Source organism: Salvia miltiorrhiza, chromosome 6 (genome assembly GCF_028751815.1).
Source record: "Salvia miltiorrhiza cultivar Shanhuang (shh) chromosome 6, IMPLAD_Smil_shh, whole genome shotgun sequence".
In the NCBI taxonomy this organism is placed as follows: Eukaryota; Viridiplantae; Streptophyta; class Magnoliopsida; order Lamiales; family Lamiaceae; genus Salvia; species Salvia miltiorrhiza.
Window position 1 is genome coordinate 28,108,507 of NC_080392.1, and position 19,235 is coordinate 28,127,741.

Below are 19,235 nucleotides of genomic sequence, written 5' to 3' on the forward strand. Positions count from 1 at the left end.
ATCACAATGATGTGGCAATATTTTTGTGGGTAGATTTGCAATAAGTGAGGCTTGGAAGTGCGTTTGATAGAAACTAAGTTAACATTGATGAAATAAATTTGTAGGCAGAATTTTGCATGTACTCTCAGAAAGGTTTACTTTGTTCGACTTAATAAGAACGACCACATACAAATATTATTTTGTTCTTATAAAATGTATCCTCTTTTAAATGGCACAAATTTTAATTAAAAGATTGGACGTGTGTGGAGTAAGAGTCTCACTTTATTGTGAGTAGAAAACTTACCAAAAATATATCTGAATACCTTTTATGAAGACGAGCGAAAATAACAAATTTGATACATTTTATAAGGACCGGGGGATGGGGGGTACAATGCAATGTAATACAACTAAAAATAAAACAATACTATGTTGTATTTAACAAACAAGAGTATAAGGAAGAAATGAAACTACAGATAGGAGTGAGCAAAATCCGGTTAAATCCGAAAATCCGAGTCGAACCTAACCAAAATACTAATTCGGTTCGGTTAATTTGGTTTTCGGTTCGGGTTTGGTTTTGAATTTTGAAATTTTCGATTTTTCGGTTCGGTTATGGTTTTTATGAAAAAATATTTGGTTAACCGAAAACCGAACCGAAATAATAATTAATTTAATAATTTATATATATTATTTAAAAATAAAAATGATTATTATTACTACTATATAAAATAGTCAATAATTACTCTTAATCTCGGTCAATTTAAAAAAAAAAATAAACTTTTCAATAATTACTCTTAATTTATACTCTTAATCTATGGTTAAGATGTTTTGAAATTTTGGATTATTATTTTTTAAGGATTTCGAATCTTGTATATTGAATGTTAATTAGTTATTTAAACTTTTAAAAATATATTGTGTATTTATTTCGGTTATTTAGTTTTAACCGAAACCGAACCGAAATATTTCGGTTCGGTTTCGTTCGGTTTTAAGCATGTTCGGTTCGGATTTGGATATTAATTATATAATTCGGTTTTAATTTGGTTTTTGTTATTCGGTTCGGTTCGGTGACCGAATAACCGAATGCTCACCCCTAACTACAGATGTTGACATGAATAGACCGAGAAAAATTGAAGATGAATGAAATAGTTTGATAAATCCTAAACCAGCGACACAAGTAGGAATTTTGTAAGTTCACCTTGAGAAGGTTTTCGGATCGCTTTTCGACAATTAAGTCAGCAAAGAAAGAAGCCACTCGGCTTAGGCTCTAAAAAGGCTAAAAAAAAGAGAATTTTTGCCATTGATGAAGCATGAAACCAACACCTAATCTAAAAAGCAATAATTGAGGCAGGATTTACGTGGTTCGGTCATTAAGACCTACATCCACGGGTGTTTTCGAGTTTTGCACTATACTGAGAGTGTTTACAGATTACAATTGTTGCTCCGAAATAAATCATCCACCCCTAATGCTAATGCTAAACCTTCTATTTATAGATAACTAATTGGGCCTAACCCTAAAGCCCATGAAGCCCAACTTGGTGGTAAGGCTGGCTCTGGCATGTTGTCTCTGGTAGCTCTGCACCCCGGCAGGTTGGCTCTGGTAGCTCTGCTCTGGCATATTGTCTCTGGTAGCTCTGCACTTTGGCAGGTTGTCTCTGGTAGATCTGCTCTGGCATGTTGTCTCTGGTAGCTCTGCACTCTGCAGGGCGGGTAGCTTTGCGCTCTGGCAAGGATAGCTCTGGCTCTATAGGTTGGCTCTGCCACGCCGCACTCTGGCGAGGCGGTCTCTACCAACCTGCATTCTGGCAAGGCGGGTAGCTCTGCGCTCTGGCTCTGCAGGTTGGCTCTGCCACGCCGCACTCTGCAGGCGGTCTCTGCCAACCTGCATTCTGGCAAGGGCTAGATTTTGCAATTAATGCCTGCGAAGCCACGAAGGGCTAGGTTTTGCAATTAATGCCTGCGAAGCCACGAAGGGCTAGATTTTGCAATTAATGCCTGCGATGCCACGAAGGGCTAGGTTTTGCAATTAATGCCTTAGTTTTGATAACTTAGACGATCTGCACCGAAGATGACTTAGGTAATCAGTGGTAGCTTAGACGAGACAATCACACTGACTGCACTGAGATAGCTGCACTGGCTGCGCTGATACAATCGCACTGACTGCGCTGAGATAATCGATTGACTGCACCGAGATAATCGCACTGACTGCGCTGAGATAATTGCACTGGCTGCGCTGAGATAATCGCCTTGGCTGCGCTGATACAATCGCCATGATTGCGCTGAGATAGCCGCACTGGCTGCGTTGATACAATCGCACTGACTGCGCTGAGATAATCGCACTGGCTGCGCTAAGATAATCGCACTGACTGCGCTGAAAAAGCTCAGATAAATTCTGAAGCTTACAGTTTCGGATTGTGGTAAAGTTACCATTTAAGGTTTTAATATCCGCTACGCGGCTGAGTTTCCGTTAAGGCTCAAATATCCTGCTAAGTTTTTTGAGAAAATACACATGGTGGCATATACCCCACTCCCTGACTCATCCAAAAACACCTAGCGGATGGACTCGAATTTATACGAGGTCGTCCTAGGGCGGTAAGGTGACTCAAGTCATCTCACACGGAAGGCTTAGCAGGGCTTTAATTGTATTACTCACACGAAACGAAAAGGAAACCTAAACACTCTAATCGGGTAGTTGGGTCTGGCACTATCTCGCACTCTAATCACCAAAACATAAACGGAAGGAAGTAATAAACATTAACTAATGCAGTAGACATATAATAATTAAGAGCATAGCAATTGAACATTAAACCTATCAACTAGGGTTTTAATCTAGTACTCTAAACAAAGCGATCATAAACTCATAAACCTCAATCAATTTACTCCCTAGGCATGAAAACTAAATCAAGCATCCGATTCAAGTTCAAAGAAAACCTTAATCACCATAAAAGAAATCCCTAAACATTCACCAATAAGAGGAAACCGTAGGCAACAATAACGAACTACGAATCACGTAGATTATCAAGATTCAACAACAATGATCTTAAATCATCACATTCATCAAAAGCATAAAACAAAGGATTCAAATAACCAAGAGATTCATATAAGCCAAGAGAATCAAATGAGTTCTTACAAAACGTAGCGATCCAAGAAACTAATCCGATGAATGTTGATTGACATAAAATAGCGATCCAATGAAACCAAAAGCAATTGTTAATGTTTTGAAACTCTAAAAACCATGGAAAAGGTGTGGAATTCGCCATAGAGGCTGCTGGGTTCGAGAATGCCATGAAAAACCCTAAAAATGGGCTTAAATACGGAAAAACCGTAACTGCCGATGGATGTTGGTGGAGGGTGGTGGTGGTGTGGTGGTTATTGAGAATGGGAGGGAGGCGTGAGATGGTGGAGTGTTTTGGTGAAGGAAGGGAGAGAGAGGGGTGGTGAGGGGGGGGCGGGTGGCTGATGGTGGGGGGAAAGTAGGGTTTAGTTTTTATAGGGAGGTGGCGGGCTGGGCTGGGCTGGGAGGAACGGGCTGGGGGGTGACGGCGGCCGCCGTGGGATGGCGCCGCCACACAGCCGCCGCCGCCGCCGCCGCAACCACACCTGCCGCCGTCAGCCCCACCTGCTCCCGCACGCCACCACCAACTCACACCATCGGTTCCAGCCCAGCAGCGCCGTCTCCAGCCGCCCAGCAGCGCCGCCTTCAGCAGCCCACGGCCGCCGCCGTCTGCACGGCCGCCGCCGTGCCCCACAGCCGCCGCCATCTGCACGGCCACCGCCGTCTGTACCGCCTCCGCCGTCTGCACAGCCGCCGCCGTCTGCAACCATCCACCTCCTACTATGGCTAATCTCAATACCTACAAGCGCCGACGATGCCTACAAGCGTCGACGAAGAGGACGAGGCCCCACGTAGCCCTCAGGCCTCTCCTAGCCCCCCCCGCCCTCCCACGCCACCCAAGGACATCCGCCATGTCTATAATGCCCCTTTCACCATCTACGAAGATTGGGAGGGCACTCGGTGGAAGGCCTTAAAAGGGAAGCAAGTCACCCAACCTCGATGTCTTGATTGGCCACTGCTCAGAAGGTTGAAGCTTGACAAAGCCATCGAGACACATTTGCAGAACATGGGACTCTTCAAGTTTTCACAAACCACGCCGCCGGGCTTGCTTCCGTTGCATTTGGAGTTCCTATGCACCCTTAACATGACCGCCGACAAGTCCGAGCTCCATTGTCGCATGCTCAATAGGCCGTGCGTCGTCACTTACCGGATCATGAATGAAGTCTTTGGGTTTCACCCGAAGCGATTAAAAGGCATCCCGGATACGTGGGTGGCTGCTAATGCTTGGAAAGAGTTGATGGGTTTGCCCACTTGGACCGGCCAGGGTGCCCCGAGTAACCAACTCCTGGACGCTGACATGGGCGTGCTACACAAGTTCCTGTCCTTCTGTGTTGTGGGCAAGGAACAGGCCAACAAAGTGAATGCGTCAGAGGTGTATATGCTATGGTGTGCAAAGCGCAAGAAGAAGATTGACGCCACCACCATCATTTGGAACCAGCTGCACACTATGGCCCGGCACGGGGGTTTCAAGCCTTCTCTGAGCCCTATCTCTACCGCCCTGGCCCTCCATTTCCGACTCTTCCCGCCGACCCAGGTCCCCGACCATCTGCGCGCGGCGGTGACAAGGACGATCAATCGCTCCGAGCTCAAGACATTTGTGGCCGCTGATTTCACCATCATCCCACAGGCCCAACGCCCTAATGTGCGTTCCATCCTCCTGCAACTCAACCGGGGCGAAGTCACTTCATCCTCGGCGCGCCATGTTTTAGATGACGATGATGAGGACGATGATGCCGAGGAGGAGGAGCCTGCGCCACCACCTGCTTTCGTCTATGATCCTGAAGCCGGCCCCTCCAATGCCTTTCAGCAGTTCCAGGCTCACTTTGACGAGTCCTTTGGCCAATTCCGCCAGGAGGTATACACTCGCTTTGATACGGTGCATGATACGGTGGGTGGCATCTATGACAGGATCGATGACATCTATGGTCATCTGGACCAGCTTGGTGGCCAAGTGACGCCCATGCAGCAACAGTTGGGCGACATCTATGGCCGTGTCAATACCATAGGCAGAGAGGTCACGCGTCTACGTGAACAGGTGTCGTCATATGATGCTCGGTTTGCCCAATACAACCAGGGCCTCACCGACGCCAACCAGGGACTCACCGACACCAACTACTACATCGCCGACCTCGAGAGGCAGTGGGCCGCCTTCTCCTTGCAGAACCAGGACCAGTTCTGGCACCCCCCGGGCCCCCCTCGGGGCCTCTACTGAGCTTCCTCTTACCCACCTTTGTACATATTCTTGTCTTTATTTTCTTTCGTGTTTTTTTGCTGTTTTTCTCTTGTGGATTTTGTGGTCGCTTGTTTTATAGGTTCTTGGTCGCCGCTCTCTCTACCGCCGTCGCCGTGTTGGCTGCACTCTTATTCAGGGATGTTCTCTACCTTTCTCCTTTTTATGCCCTGAGGACAGTGCAAGTTTTACTTTGTGGGGGAGGGGCGTTATTTATTCGTTGTGGGGGTCTTATGGTCCTGTCTTGGTTGTGTTATTTGATTGTGTCGCATGCGGAATTTATGATGCTTTATCACTACGTTGCATGCTTGGTTGTGGTGCCCTGTTTGCTTGTCTTGGGGCGAATGGTCCCCTCCTCTTGTTTTCGTGCCTGTTTTTAAGTACATTGCATGATTGATGGTGATTCACTGGCGATTCTGGATTGTGTCTGTGTGGTTTGTTATCCTTGTTTTTCTTGATTGATTTGTTCCCAATGAAGTGTAATTAGTTTAAGGTTTTGGTGCAACACCCTGATGAGCAACTCTTGACGTGATTTGTCCGGTAGATGCTAAGGGAAGTGTTTTCAGTGCAATTTCCTAATATCTGTCTTTGTGTTGAATTGTTTGGTTGGTTGTTGAGTTTCTGATAGCCTGGGTCTCTGCTCCTCTAATGATTTCATTATGAGCATGGGAAACCACACGAGAACATTTTGAATCACCTCCAAAAGTGCAATCTCGTGAATTATGGCCCATCTATTAAGAGCAAAAATAACTTGACCCAAAAAAAAAGGAGAAGTGTAATGTGAAAAGTGAAAGAATATGAAAAAGGAATGAGATATGATTGTAAAGGAAATTGCATTAGGAAATTCACCCTTAGCGGAGAATTGGGTCTGATCGGATTGAGTTGTATCACCTTGTTGTTGCACTTTTAAATCTTAGCTTTGAACATTTGATTGGGGGGCATTGATATCTTGAAGGACTTGGATTGGTTTGTGTTTGTTTGGTGAGAAGAATCGCTTGTGGATTTTCTTTCGATTTTGTGATTGTTGCTTGAGGACAAGCAAGGATTTAAGTGTGGGGGGGGGGTTGTTTACCTCGTATTTGGGTAGTTTTTGCGTATGTTTCTGCTGCGCATTCGAGCATGTTTCATATCTTTTGCCCTATTTTTCACGTGCTTGATGATCTTTTTGGGTGTACTATTGTCGTGTGCAGGATTCGTGAGTTGTCAAGCGTTTTCGGCATAGTTTGGAGAAGTTTTGGAGTCTGGCTCACGGCAGCCGCCGTGCCACGGCGGCCGCCGTCGAGACAGCGGCCGTAGCCCCACGGCGCGAGCCGTGTAATTCTTGGAGATTTCTGCAAAAGGCACCCACGGCGGCGCCGTCCCACGGCCGTAAACACTCCCCCCTTAATAACATGTGCATGATTCAACTAAACATGTTATGCGTATACTTGTGCTTGGTGTCCTTACTTGTGATGCTAGTGGCAGCGCTGGTATGACTATGGTCTCAAAGTATGTTATCCAAATTATGTTCCAAGCCCTAGCATATTATGCAGAAGGTGTGCAGCTTCCAAGACATAATTATTATTGCATAAATCCCAGCATAGATAATATGAGTCATGCTTATGCCCAAAAGCTAAGGTATAATATTTTCCAAATCTCAATCATGCTTTGATGAAATAACTAAGATCATGTAACGACAAGTTTTCATTATGCGAAGTACGTGAGTCACCACTTGTTAGTAGGGCTGTCAAACCTTGCGGGCCGGGCTGGCCCGACCCAATCCAGTGGACCTAGGCAATTTTTGGGGCTGGGTCGGGCCGGCCCAAAATTTCAGCGGGCCTTGAACAATGAAGCCCAGCCCGGCCCTATACGGGCCGCCGGGCGGGTCAGGCCAAAACGGGCCAAAAATTGATAAATTAATATATATATATATATATATATATATATATATATATTTAGTTCCAAAAATTAATAAATTAAATCAAATTTAAAGAAAAAAAATTGAAGACAAATTCGATGAAACAAAAAGGGCCTTAAACAATCTACATCTAAATTACGTAATTGACTAAAATTAACTGTAAACAAATATGACTAAAACTAAATGTAAACAATTTGAATACAAGTAAAAAACAAAAACTAATTACAAAAACTGAAAACGATTTATTCACAAATTAATTAAATTAATACAGTAATCAAATCAACTGGAATCAAATAACAACCACAAAAAATAATAAAAAATAAATAAATCTTTCAAGTAAAAATAATTTAATATTGATTGTTGATTGCTAATTCAAATCATAAGTTAGACTTCGACTCGTCATTGTCGTCAATTGAAGAAATGGACTTAGATTAGGTTGGGTCCATTGGAATTGGCCGATTGAAATTTGGGAGGAGATATAAATTTTCAAAATTTTCACCTTCTATACTGACGGGCCGATTTAGGCCTGAAAATCCGACTGACTTTTTGGCCCGCGGGCTGCATGGGCCAGGCCAGGGAGGCCCGGTTTTTTTCGGGCCTTGAAAATCCTAGCCTTGCCCGGCCAAAACTACGGGCGGGCCGGGCCATCTTCGGCCCATTTTGACAGCCCTACTTGTTAGTGGATTAGCTTTTCGTGTTATGGTGATTACCATATTTGTTCAAGTGTTTTCCCGAAATATGTTTATCCTGTGCTGTAAGAATCCTTAAGTACCATTGTTAGTAAAACATGAGAGCCCCTCTTAACAGGGCTATAAACCAATTATTGAGAATCATCAATCGCATCAATTTCCCATCCATGAGTTATCAAAGAATCATCAGATTAAATAATCTCCTCAATCGATTAAAATTTCCACATTTTTCAAAACCATAAAATATTGGAATATACTTTGAGTAATTTAAGCGAACACTATCCCACAAACAGCTTAAAAATCCTTAGTGCAAATCACCTCACCGTCTTCTAAACAGACAACTCAACAATAATATAATGTAATTTTTATTTTCACAAAACAAAAGGGCAAAGGTAAAATAGCAAGTGAGAATCAAATTAGAAGATAAGTTATCTGGTCTGTCTTGTTGTAGCAAAATGTCTCATGCAGAGCTGAAAATATTCGCCAGAGCATCCCGGTCAATGCTGGAAATATTCGACCAGAGCAGCCCGGTCAGAGCTAGACATGTTGATCCAAAGCTGGAAATGTTGATTCAAAACAGCCCGGTCAGAGCAGGAGATGTTGATCTAGAGCAGCCCGGTCAGACTGGAAACATTCGTCAAGAGCATCCCGGTCAGAGCTGAAAAATATTCATCCAAAGCAGCCCAGTCAGAGATGAAAAATATTTATCCAGAGCAGCCCGGTCAGAGCTGAAAAATATTCGTCCAGAGCAGTGACAAACATGGTTTTCGTACCTCAATTCCACATGATTTGTTGCCATTTCCCTTCATATTTTGCTTGCCAATGCGTGTTTGTACCCCAATGTTGAGTTTTATGAAGTTTTGATTCCTTAGTGTAGTTTTGGAGCGATTTCAGGAAATATCAAGGATTAATTAGAGGATTTTGAAGACATGATATTGAAGTACGTCTCGAGAGGAATCCGTGAGCGCAAACAGCGATCAAATCCGAGTTCGGACGAGGGAGAACGGAGCCGAACAAGCGGACTGCGCATAAAGCCCAGGACCCCGCGGTCCGGGCCGCGGCCACGGGCCCGACCGCGGGCCTCTGCTCCAAAATTGCCCAGTAAGCCGCGGTCCGGGCCGCGGCCGCGGGCCTGAACGCGGGCCTCTGCTCCAGAGCAGTCCAGAACGTTTTTGACAGGCACCCGCGGTCCGAGCCGCGGCCGCGGCCCATGACCGCGGCCTCCCCTGCTTCCAGCCGCGTTTTCAACCGCGGTTCATGCCGTGACCGCGGGGAAGAGGCGGGGATCCGCCCTTTGGTGGGCCCAGACGCGATTTTTAGCCCAAAACTCCATTTTTCCCCTCTTTTCTCATATCTTTCATCTTCCCCAACCTCATACTCACCCATTTCCATCTTCCCCAATTCCTCCACACCAAACCCTAGCCTCCATTACCACATCTTTTTACCAAGATTGAAGGCATTGAAGAGGGAGAAGATTGAAGAAAGCTCATTAATAGGATTTGTCACTTCTTACTCTCTCTTTCATTTATGTATTTCTTTGATTTAGGTTTATTGTTTGTGAACATTTTTGGATAAAATCCCCTATTGGTTTGGGGGTTAGGCTAGTAGATTATGTAATGGATTAATTATTAAGCTTAATATATGTCTTGATCATTTCCTTGTTATTATCTTTTCAAGCCCTAGTTTTATTCCTTGTATGAAGTGTTGGCCACTCTTTATGCATTTCTAATTTGTAATTTGAATCGGGAGAGGATAATTGCAATAGATTAGGTGTTTGAAACATATCGACTCAATAAACCGGGAGGTTGAGAGTTGGGTGAGAGTTTACCGATCTTAGTGTGCTTTTGGGAGTTATAGGTTAGAAGTTGACCGGGGACGGCAACTATGACCCGTAATCTACCGTTTTAGTCGTCCGGGAGGGGGCTAGAACTAGTTGGGAGATCACTCTAGATAAATAGGAATATCAAGACTAATATTGAGCTAAATTGAAGTCCGTTGCTAATTCATCGATGCCTAATCCCTAAACCACTTTCATCGCTTGTTAATCCACGTTGCTTATTTGATCTTATTTTGTCTTTAAATTTGTTAGTTAATCAAACCACTCACCTCCTTGTTTAGTCTAAATAGCTCTAGCATAATGAATTAGGATAATCACTAGATTGAACTACTAATCCTTGTGGGATACGACCTTGCTTCCATATATTACAACTACCCGTATACTTGCGGCGTGGTGAAAATATTAGTGAACAAGTTTTTGGCGCCGTTGCCGGGGATTAGTTTAGTTTGATTGTTTGTGATATTTTGATTCATTGTGCTTAACTACTTTAGACATTTTACTTGCTTTATTTTTGTTTTCAATTTTAAGATTGTGCCTTGACTATTTGTTCTTGTTGGGTGATAGGTAGTGTATGAACACAAGGTCTAAGGGTGCATCTCTTACACCTATAGACCTTGAGGTTGAAGCTTCTTGCCGACACAACAAAACAAGAGCAAGAAGAGAGAAAGAAATGGAGGGAAACATGGCGGAAAATCAACAATTGATCCTCCAACTCCAAAGGCAACTAGAGGCTATGCAAGGGCGAATCAATGAGCAAGAAGCTCAAAGGAATGCGCCTCCACCACCACCCATTAGTAACATGTTCCAACCCGTGCTCCAACAAGGATGAGTGCATGCTCCAAGGATCAATGCCAATAATTTTGAGCTCAAGCCCGCCCTCATAAATATGGTGCAACAAAACCAATTCGCCGGCCTTTCTCAAGATGACCCGAATGGACATCTTGGAAACTTCTTGGAGATATGCGGCACCATCAAGATAAATGGAGCCTCGGAGGATGCCGTTCAACTTCGACTCTTCCCCTTCTCACTAAGGGGCATCGCCAAGACATGGTATCAATCTTTAGAGGGTGGTTCTATCACTACATGGGAGAAGATGGCTCAAAAGTTTCTCAACAAGTTCTATCCTCTGGGTAAAACCATGAAGATGAAGAAGGACATAGTCCAATTTCACCAATTTGATGGAGAATCATTCTATGAAGCTTGGGAAAGATTCAAAGACATGCTACGGAAGTGCCCTAACCATGGCTTAGATCAAAACACAATCATTTGTGTATTCTACACCGGGTGTAGTGATGAGATGCAAAGAGACATGAATGCATCGGCCAATGGAGCATTGTTGGAGAAAAGCCACGAGGAGGCCACCCACATCATAGAGAACTTGGCCGCTAATTGCCATCAATTCCCGACGGAGAGGATCATCTTGAAGAAAGTGGCGGCTACAACAAGTTCGGATCCCATAGCCCTTTTGACGGCTCAAATGACCGCCATAAATAGCAAGATTGATGCTATGTCAATATCAAGAGTAGAGCCCGTGGTTGAAGAACAAACTAGCCTTGAGGATGTGAACTACATCAACAACAACAACAACCGAGGCTATGGGAACTTCTGGCCCCAACAAGAAGGTGGCTATCAAGGACAAGGGCAATACAATCAAGGGTTTCAAGCAAATCGCCACCCGAATCTTTCCTATGGTAATCCCAATAACTTCTTGCAACCACCGCCCGGATTTGCGGTGAGTGATGGCATGATCAAGGAAGAGAAGAAGCTCAACCTTGAAGAGATCTTAATGAAATTCATGACGGCCACTCAAGCCCACATGACGAGAACCGATGAAAGGTTAGAGACTCAAGCAACCCAATTGAAAATGCTTGAGATGAAAGTGGGACAAATTGCCGAATCCTTAAGCAACCAACATCAAAAGGGGCAATTTCCGAGTAACACCGTTGTGAATCCAAAAGAACATTGCAAGGCTATCACTATAAGAAGTGGGAAGATACTTGAAGAGTCCAAGATACCTCCGGAAGTCAAGAACAATGATGAGAACATTTCCTCAAAAATGCAAGGCGATAAGGAGGAGAAGAAAGATGTGTACAAGGCACCACCACTTTATTGCCCACCAATTCCATTTCCTCAAAGACTTCAAAAGAAAAATGTGGAGAGTGAGTTCTCTAAATTCCTTGAGATCTTTCGGAAGGTACACATCAATATCCCACTTGTTGAAGCATTGCAACAAATGCCCAAGTATGCAAAATTTCTCAAGGAGGTCATATCCAAGAAGAAGAAATGGGAAGAATTTGAGACGATCAACCTCACCGAAGAATGTTGTGCCGTTCTACAAAAGAAGCTACCCCTCAAGATCAAGGATCCCGGGAGCTTTACTATTCCATGTGATATTGGTAATGGCCGTTTTGGAAAGGCCTTGTGTGATTTGGGAGCAAGCATAAATTTGATGCCTCTCTCAATCTTCAACAAGCTTGAAATAGGAACCATTAAGCCAACCACGATTGCTTTGCAAATGGCGGACCGTTCCGTTTCATATCCAAAAGGGATAGTGGAGGATGTTTTGGTGAGGGTTGACAAATTCATTTTTCCGGTGGATTTTGTGGTCTTAGATATGGTTGAAGACAAGGATGTACCTTTGATCCTTGGACGTCCATTCTTGGCGACGGGGAGGTCCCTAATTGATGTTGCAAAGGGTGAGCTTACATTAAGAGTCAATGATGAAAGCGTCACTTTCTCAATCCACAAAGCTCCCAAGCACAAAAATGAAGATGAAGGCATGAGAGTGGAGGAATGCAAATTGATGCAAGTGATTGAACCTTGTATCAACATGAAAGAAAAATTGAAGGAAGAAAGGAAAGAGGAGGAAGCCCAAGGCTTGGAGTTGAAGCTTCTCCCCACACACTTGAAGTATGCATTCTTTGGTGAGAATGAGATACATCCAATGGGGCAAGACCGTATACTCCAACTCAATGAGTTAGATGAGTATCACGCATTTGAGAAGTCAAGCCTCTACAAGGAGAGGACAACAAGTGCTAATGACGAGATGATGCACAAACGGGAGTTTGCACCTGATGATGAAGTCCTTCTCCTCACCTTCCGTCAATCACTACCTCCGGAAAAGCCAAGATCGAAATGGTCGGGTCCTTTCAAAATCAACAAGGTTTTCAATAAAGGAGAAATCGAATTGAAAAAGAAGGATGGAAGAACCTTTGTGGTTGAGAAGGAAAGAATCAAGGTGTATTTGCCCTTGAAACCAAAAGTTGAAGTGTTCGTTGGCACCATCCCCGAGCCATGACACCATCGTGAAGACGTCGAGCTCACGACGTTAAACTAAGCGCTAGTTGGGAGGCACCCCAACAAGGTACCCTTTAATTATTACAAGTTCAATAAGTACATGTTGGATTTGTATACTGAAAGCAAGAACGTTTTATGCTTGTATACAATGTTTCCTAAGTTCACTATCTAATCTCCTATCTGATTGTGTTCATGATTGCATATGTATGTTCTTTATCTCTATATAAGTAGATTATATGGTGTGTTGTAGATCACAGAAGACCATATAATTGGAATAACCTTAAGAGATATAATATGATCACAGCCGAAATAACTCTAGGACAAGTTATTGGTTTAGGCTGCAGTATAGATGGAAGTAGTTTGTCTTGGCTACTTGTCTATACTGGTACGTCATTACGTATTGATAGGACCACAGTTTGAGATGTATTCTTCTATCTGACTTAAGTGAAGAATCAAGATCTCGGTGACTTATAAATCTTAATACTAATAAGTATTCAGATCTATATGTTAACTCGTATATCACTTTGACTTACTATGGGTGAAGGTTATATACTAACTCGAGTACTCTGTATCTTGGGTGATAACGGTTAATATATGATATTTGATTATCTGTATTAGTACCCGTATCCGGTATAGGATAATGACATCCCCTTAAGGAGCTCAATAAGGTTTATTGCGCTAAACCCTGCAGGTTGATTAAGTTCAGGCGCAATAATAAAGTTTGAGTGGTACTGCTTGAGGATTTATAAAGAGATTAATTAATTTAAGCTGTCAGAGCTCTAATTAATTAATGGATGTCGGATATTTTAAATACGGAGATTTAATAAGTCTAAATACAAGCCCCGACTCATCACCGGCAATAAAGGGGTAAGTCAGTATCGGTTCTCTAGTGGAATGAACTGATATTTATAAATTAATTATGGTCTGGGCTGACCATAGATAAATTAATTTATTTGAGGCCCATCTTTATTCCTTGTATCTGGTCCCTGGACTGGCCCAATGTCTCCTAGCCCTAGAAGGAGAGAAAGACGCCTCCTACACTAATTCTGTGCCCACACGTATTTAATTTTATTTAAATACAGCTGTCAGCTCTCAGGAAAATACACTGATAAAAATTAGGGTTTTTGAGAGCAGAGCGGGGCGCAGGAAATCGTGAGTGGTCATTCTGTCTTGGGAATTTCCATAGCTCGTTGTCCATCCAACGTTGGGAATTGAGCGGGATACAGTCGAGAAGATCAGAGCTGGAGTCAGATTTTCGCAGGAAACCAAGTTCTGGCAGTCTCCGTTAAACGGCCATAACTTCCTCCACAGAACTCCGATTTAGACGAATCAGGCGGCCACGGAAAGCTCTTTCGAAACCGAAGAAGTCGTATTGCTGCACAAAATACGATTGGAGGTCTTTTGAGGGGTCAAACGGAGCGTTGAAGTTGGCTGACCTGTTCAGCGACAGATTGACGAATTCTTCTGAATTCTTCAGGTATTTCTGAACTCCAACGTGCAGCTGTTAAATTCATAGGAGCATGTTAGGATTAATCGTTGTATGATAAATTTATAATAATCCAAGAAACGATCATCGGGCAAAGCGGAACGTTAATTCAGTTTAATATTCCTTCAATTGGTATCAGAGCCCAGGATTATTTTCTTGGCTCTATTATTAATTTATGTACAATTAATAATGTGCGTTGTTTTTACTGCTGTTGTTCTTCGTGGTTTGTTGATTCGCGGGATACGTCGTTTGACGTTGTAATCGTTTTTCACCACGAGATAAATCCATGGTTAGATTAGAGTTTCAAATTGTATTTGTTTTCCTTTGTAATCTGTAATTGTTGGAAATCGAGACGAGAACGACGACGAATCAACATCGAAGAACGGAGGTTGGCTGCGTACGGGACCGGGCAGATGGGGCTGCGGGCGCCGAGGGGCTGCGCGCGCGCGGGTGTTCGCACGCCGTGCACAGCGTGCCCAGTCAGGCGCCGCGCGGCCGCTGCTGCTCTCGGTGCTGGATGCTGTGCAAGGAGGTGGGCTGGTGGCGGGGCGAGGCATGGCTGGACGGGGGCGAGCAGGGGCTGTGCGCGCCCAGGGCTGCGCGTGCGCATTTTGCGCGCTGCGCGCCCGGCGGGCGTCGCGCGGCCGCTGCTGCCGAGCTGCTGCCTGTGCGCCGAGACCGCCGAGACCAGGTGCCCAGGCTGCTGCTGCTGCTGCTCACGCCAGGAGGCTGCTGCCGCACCGGAGGGCTGCTGCTCGCGCATGGCTGCTGCGTGCGCCAGGCTGCCGCGCCGGGCAGCTGCTCCTCGCCGGGGGCTGTGCGCCTGCTGTGGCTGGTGCCGAGGGCTGCTCCAGCTGCTGTCAAGAGCAGGTGGCGGCGCCGCCTAGGAGGTCCCAAACCCTAGGTAGGCGCGAGTTTCTACAAACCCTAGGGGGCCCAAACCCTAATTCCAAAGACGGGCCTAAAGTGTTCGGGCCAAAGTTTTGTTTTTGGGTTTTCTTTTCTGTTTTAAATGTAATAGATTAGAAGTTGGGATTCCACGAATGGGTCACGAAGAATTTAATTCTTTTATTCTGTTCTTTGCATGTCGTGGTGTTAATCCTTTATGCTATTTGCATGCTGTTTTTGTCTTTGCTTGTTAATATGTGTTTATTAACTGCGCTTAGACAAACATGCTAGGTTTATCGTTTTCTTAAGCGTGTTTTAGAATTCTGCGAGCATGTTTTACATGTTGCGTTCTAGATGAGCATGTTTAGAATTATGTGTTGAGCATGATCAAACCTTTTGAAAGAAAAAGGACTAAGCTTAATAATTTTATGGATGATTAAAATTATTTAGATTTCCACAAGCGGTCTCTAGACAAAGTGATTAGCAATATGAGTAACGGTCCACCCCACGTGGCTTACTTCATGTTTGTTCTTTCATAAGTTTGTCAGATGAGGTTTCTATAAAAATATTTAAATCCATTAAAGTAGTGGGAGTTATGCAGTAACGGTCCACCCCACGTGGCTTACTCGTATAATTTTTCACGAGTACTTTAGATGATGAATTTAAATAAGATAACTAAGAAATTAAATTGAATGCGGCATGGTCCGAGTGAGTATGTCAAAATTCGAGAATTTAATTTCAAAGTTAAATTGTGGTTATTTCTAGTTAGTTTTATTCTTAAAATTATGTAGACCTCCACATGCGGTCTCTAGACAAAGTGTTTAGCAATTTGAGTAACGGTCTACCCCACGTGGCTTACTTCATATTTGTTTCTCATAAGTTTGTCAGAAGAGGTTTCTATAAAAATATTTAAATCCATTAAAGTAGTGGGAGTTATGCAGTAAACGTCCACCCAACGTGGCTTACTTGTGTAATTTTCACAAGTATTTTGGAGAATGGAATTAAATAAGATAACCAAGAAAATTAAATTGAAAGCGGCATGGTCCGAGTGAGTATGCTAATTTCGAGAATTTAATTTTCAAGGTTAAAATGTGGTCATTGCTTAGATATCATATCAAGTACAATGTACAACTCCCAAAGGAGTCCCTTCTTGATGATGATATGGTCTAGTTAAGGTGCCAACTATTAATTTCCTTTGTCAAAAGGTTAAGTTGACATGGATGGAAATTAAATGACTAGGTAAATAGTCTGGTTGAGGAGTTCGTGTGTAAACGTCCACCCAACGTGGCTTGCACATGGGATTCTTTGAGCGGTTGGAGGTTTCACTAATATTGTTTTATCAAAAGGTTACAATATTATTGTTACGAACTATATGCGTTCATGTTCTTACATGTTTAATTTTGTTTACTTTCAGATATGTCTATGTCTCCTGTTTCTTTATTCTTGCACAAAGTCTTTTAACCGGTCCACATATATAAAATGGAAACACAGTTTTGGATTTTTTATCTTTATCACAAACTAACACAATTTTCGTGTTGCTTACTACTCCACGTTCTTATGGTCCGAACAATAGTCAACTGATGAGGAAAAGGAATTACATAAATGGTGGCATAAGACGAATAATGTGGCTATATGCTATATTATGAGTATAATGTCACAAACCTTGTAGTTCCAACATCAGGGCATGGACGATGCTTTTAGCATCATGCTGAATCTCAAGAAAGTGTTCGGAGAGTTAGACTGAGCTGCTCATTTAAATTTGATGAGAGTAATCTTGTTATTTTTATGAGTGAGCACAACTCAGTGCACGAGCATGTCATGCAAATTTTTTGATGGACTTGACTTGCTCAGTGGGAGTATCGACGGTGAGGCAAAAGTCGATATTATCCTGAACTTTCTTCCCAAGTCTTTTAATTAAGAACTTCCGCCTCAATGTTGTTATGAGCAAGAAAGATAATACTTCTTTTGAGTTGTTGAATGCTCTAGTTACGGCTAAGGAAGTTGTGGAAAAGAGATGTGCAAGCACTTGTTATTGCCAAAGGAGAGCCATCTTCTTCGTCGAATGACGGGAAGAAGAAGGGTCCAAGGGGCAAGAAAGACAAGGGAAATAGTGGGAGTAGTGGTGTGATAAGATTGGGTATTGGAGATTTCTTCTTTCAATACTCAAGGCAAAGGGTTAAGGTACTTCACTTGCTATAGTAACTGAGACATGTCAGCTCATTTTCTACTCAGTTATGAGTAGTGGATAACGAGAGAAACTGATTGTTATATCTTGCATGGCTTTTTATAAGCTGACAAGGAAGCTGAGAAGTGATGAGATGATAGTCTTCATAGGCAACGTGACTAGAGTCGCAGTTGTTGCAATTGAAGACCTGTCTTTAAGTCCTGAAGACATGTTTTAGTTTTTTGAGAGTTCCTTATCATGTTCCAAAATTTTGAATAGATGGATCTTATGTCATTTTTGATAGTGGTGTTTCTATCATAAGAAATGACAAAGTTGTCTATTCTGGTTTTTTGAACATCTCTCTTCATACTATAACTTGTCTACAAAATACCTTTATATTGCATTTACATCATCGAACAAAAGAAAGAGAAAAGTTAAGGCTAATCTCTCATGAGGATCTTACACATATATTGATATCCTAGAAATAGGTCACATCTATCTTAATAGGATCCAAAGGCTCGTGTCTAAATAAGTACATTGGATTCAATCCAGGTTGTACTATTTCGAACCTGCGAATCCTGTATAGAGGAAAAGATGGAAACCAGGTCATTCATGACAAAGGGGATAAAGGGCCAATAATGTGTTAGGAATGATCTTTTCTGATTCATTGTCAGTGTTTGGGATTCCAACCCAGTTTACTACACCATGTAATCCCTATATAAAATGGTGTGGTGGAGAGAAGAAATAGGTCACTCTTGGAAAAATATGTCCGATGATGAGTTATGCATCTTTGCAATTAGTCCTAAAGAATCAGAAGGTGGTTATTAGCAATGACACACGATTCTTAGAAGTGGACTATGGGAATAATTACTAATCCAAGTCAGATAGTGTGCTTCAAGAAATTGAAGACATTAGACAGGCGATTCCATCACCCAAGCCAAGTGTGCAAGAGTTTTGTACCACAAGACACTGCACGCACTGTTGACACACATGTGCCACCACAGATCCATTGTAGTGGGAGGGTTGTGGGACAACCCGATCGATTTATGTTCTTGGGAGAATCTTTGGATTCAGTCCCTGGTAGTGAATATAAGAGAATCGACCCAGATATCTACTTGGAATTAGTGGAAGACGAGAATGTAGATTTTTGGCACGCCTCAATGGAGCAATCCATTAAGAATATGCCGTAAGAAAATCTTGCTACCAGAATGCCGTAAAGCCATAGGTTGCAAGTGAGTATACAAGAGAATGATAAGTCCGAATGAGCAAGGTCGTAGCTTTTAAAGCTAGACTGGTGGCGAAAGGTTATGATGATATTTTCGCCAGTGCCAGGCTCAGAACATTCGGATCATTTTACCCATAGCAGCTCACTTAAACCATCGAGGTTACGTGAGGGAGGGAGAGAAACATCTCGTGTCAATCGCTCTCGTGTTATCGGTGATGTGGTTAATCTTGCATTTTATGTAAACAATATCCTCCTAATTGGCGACAATATGGAGCTATTGTTAAGACATAAAGTAATGGTTATCCGAACAGTCTCATATGAAAGACTAAGGAGGTACAGTATACACCCTTGTGATCAAAGTAATAAGGGATCACTAGAAAAGGATGTTGGGCTTATCTCGAGTGTCTTACATTGATACTGAGAATACTCGTTGT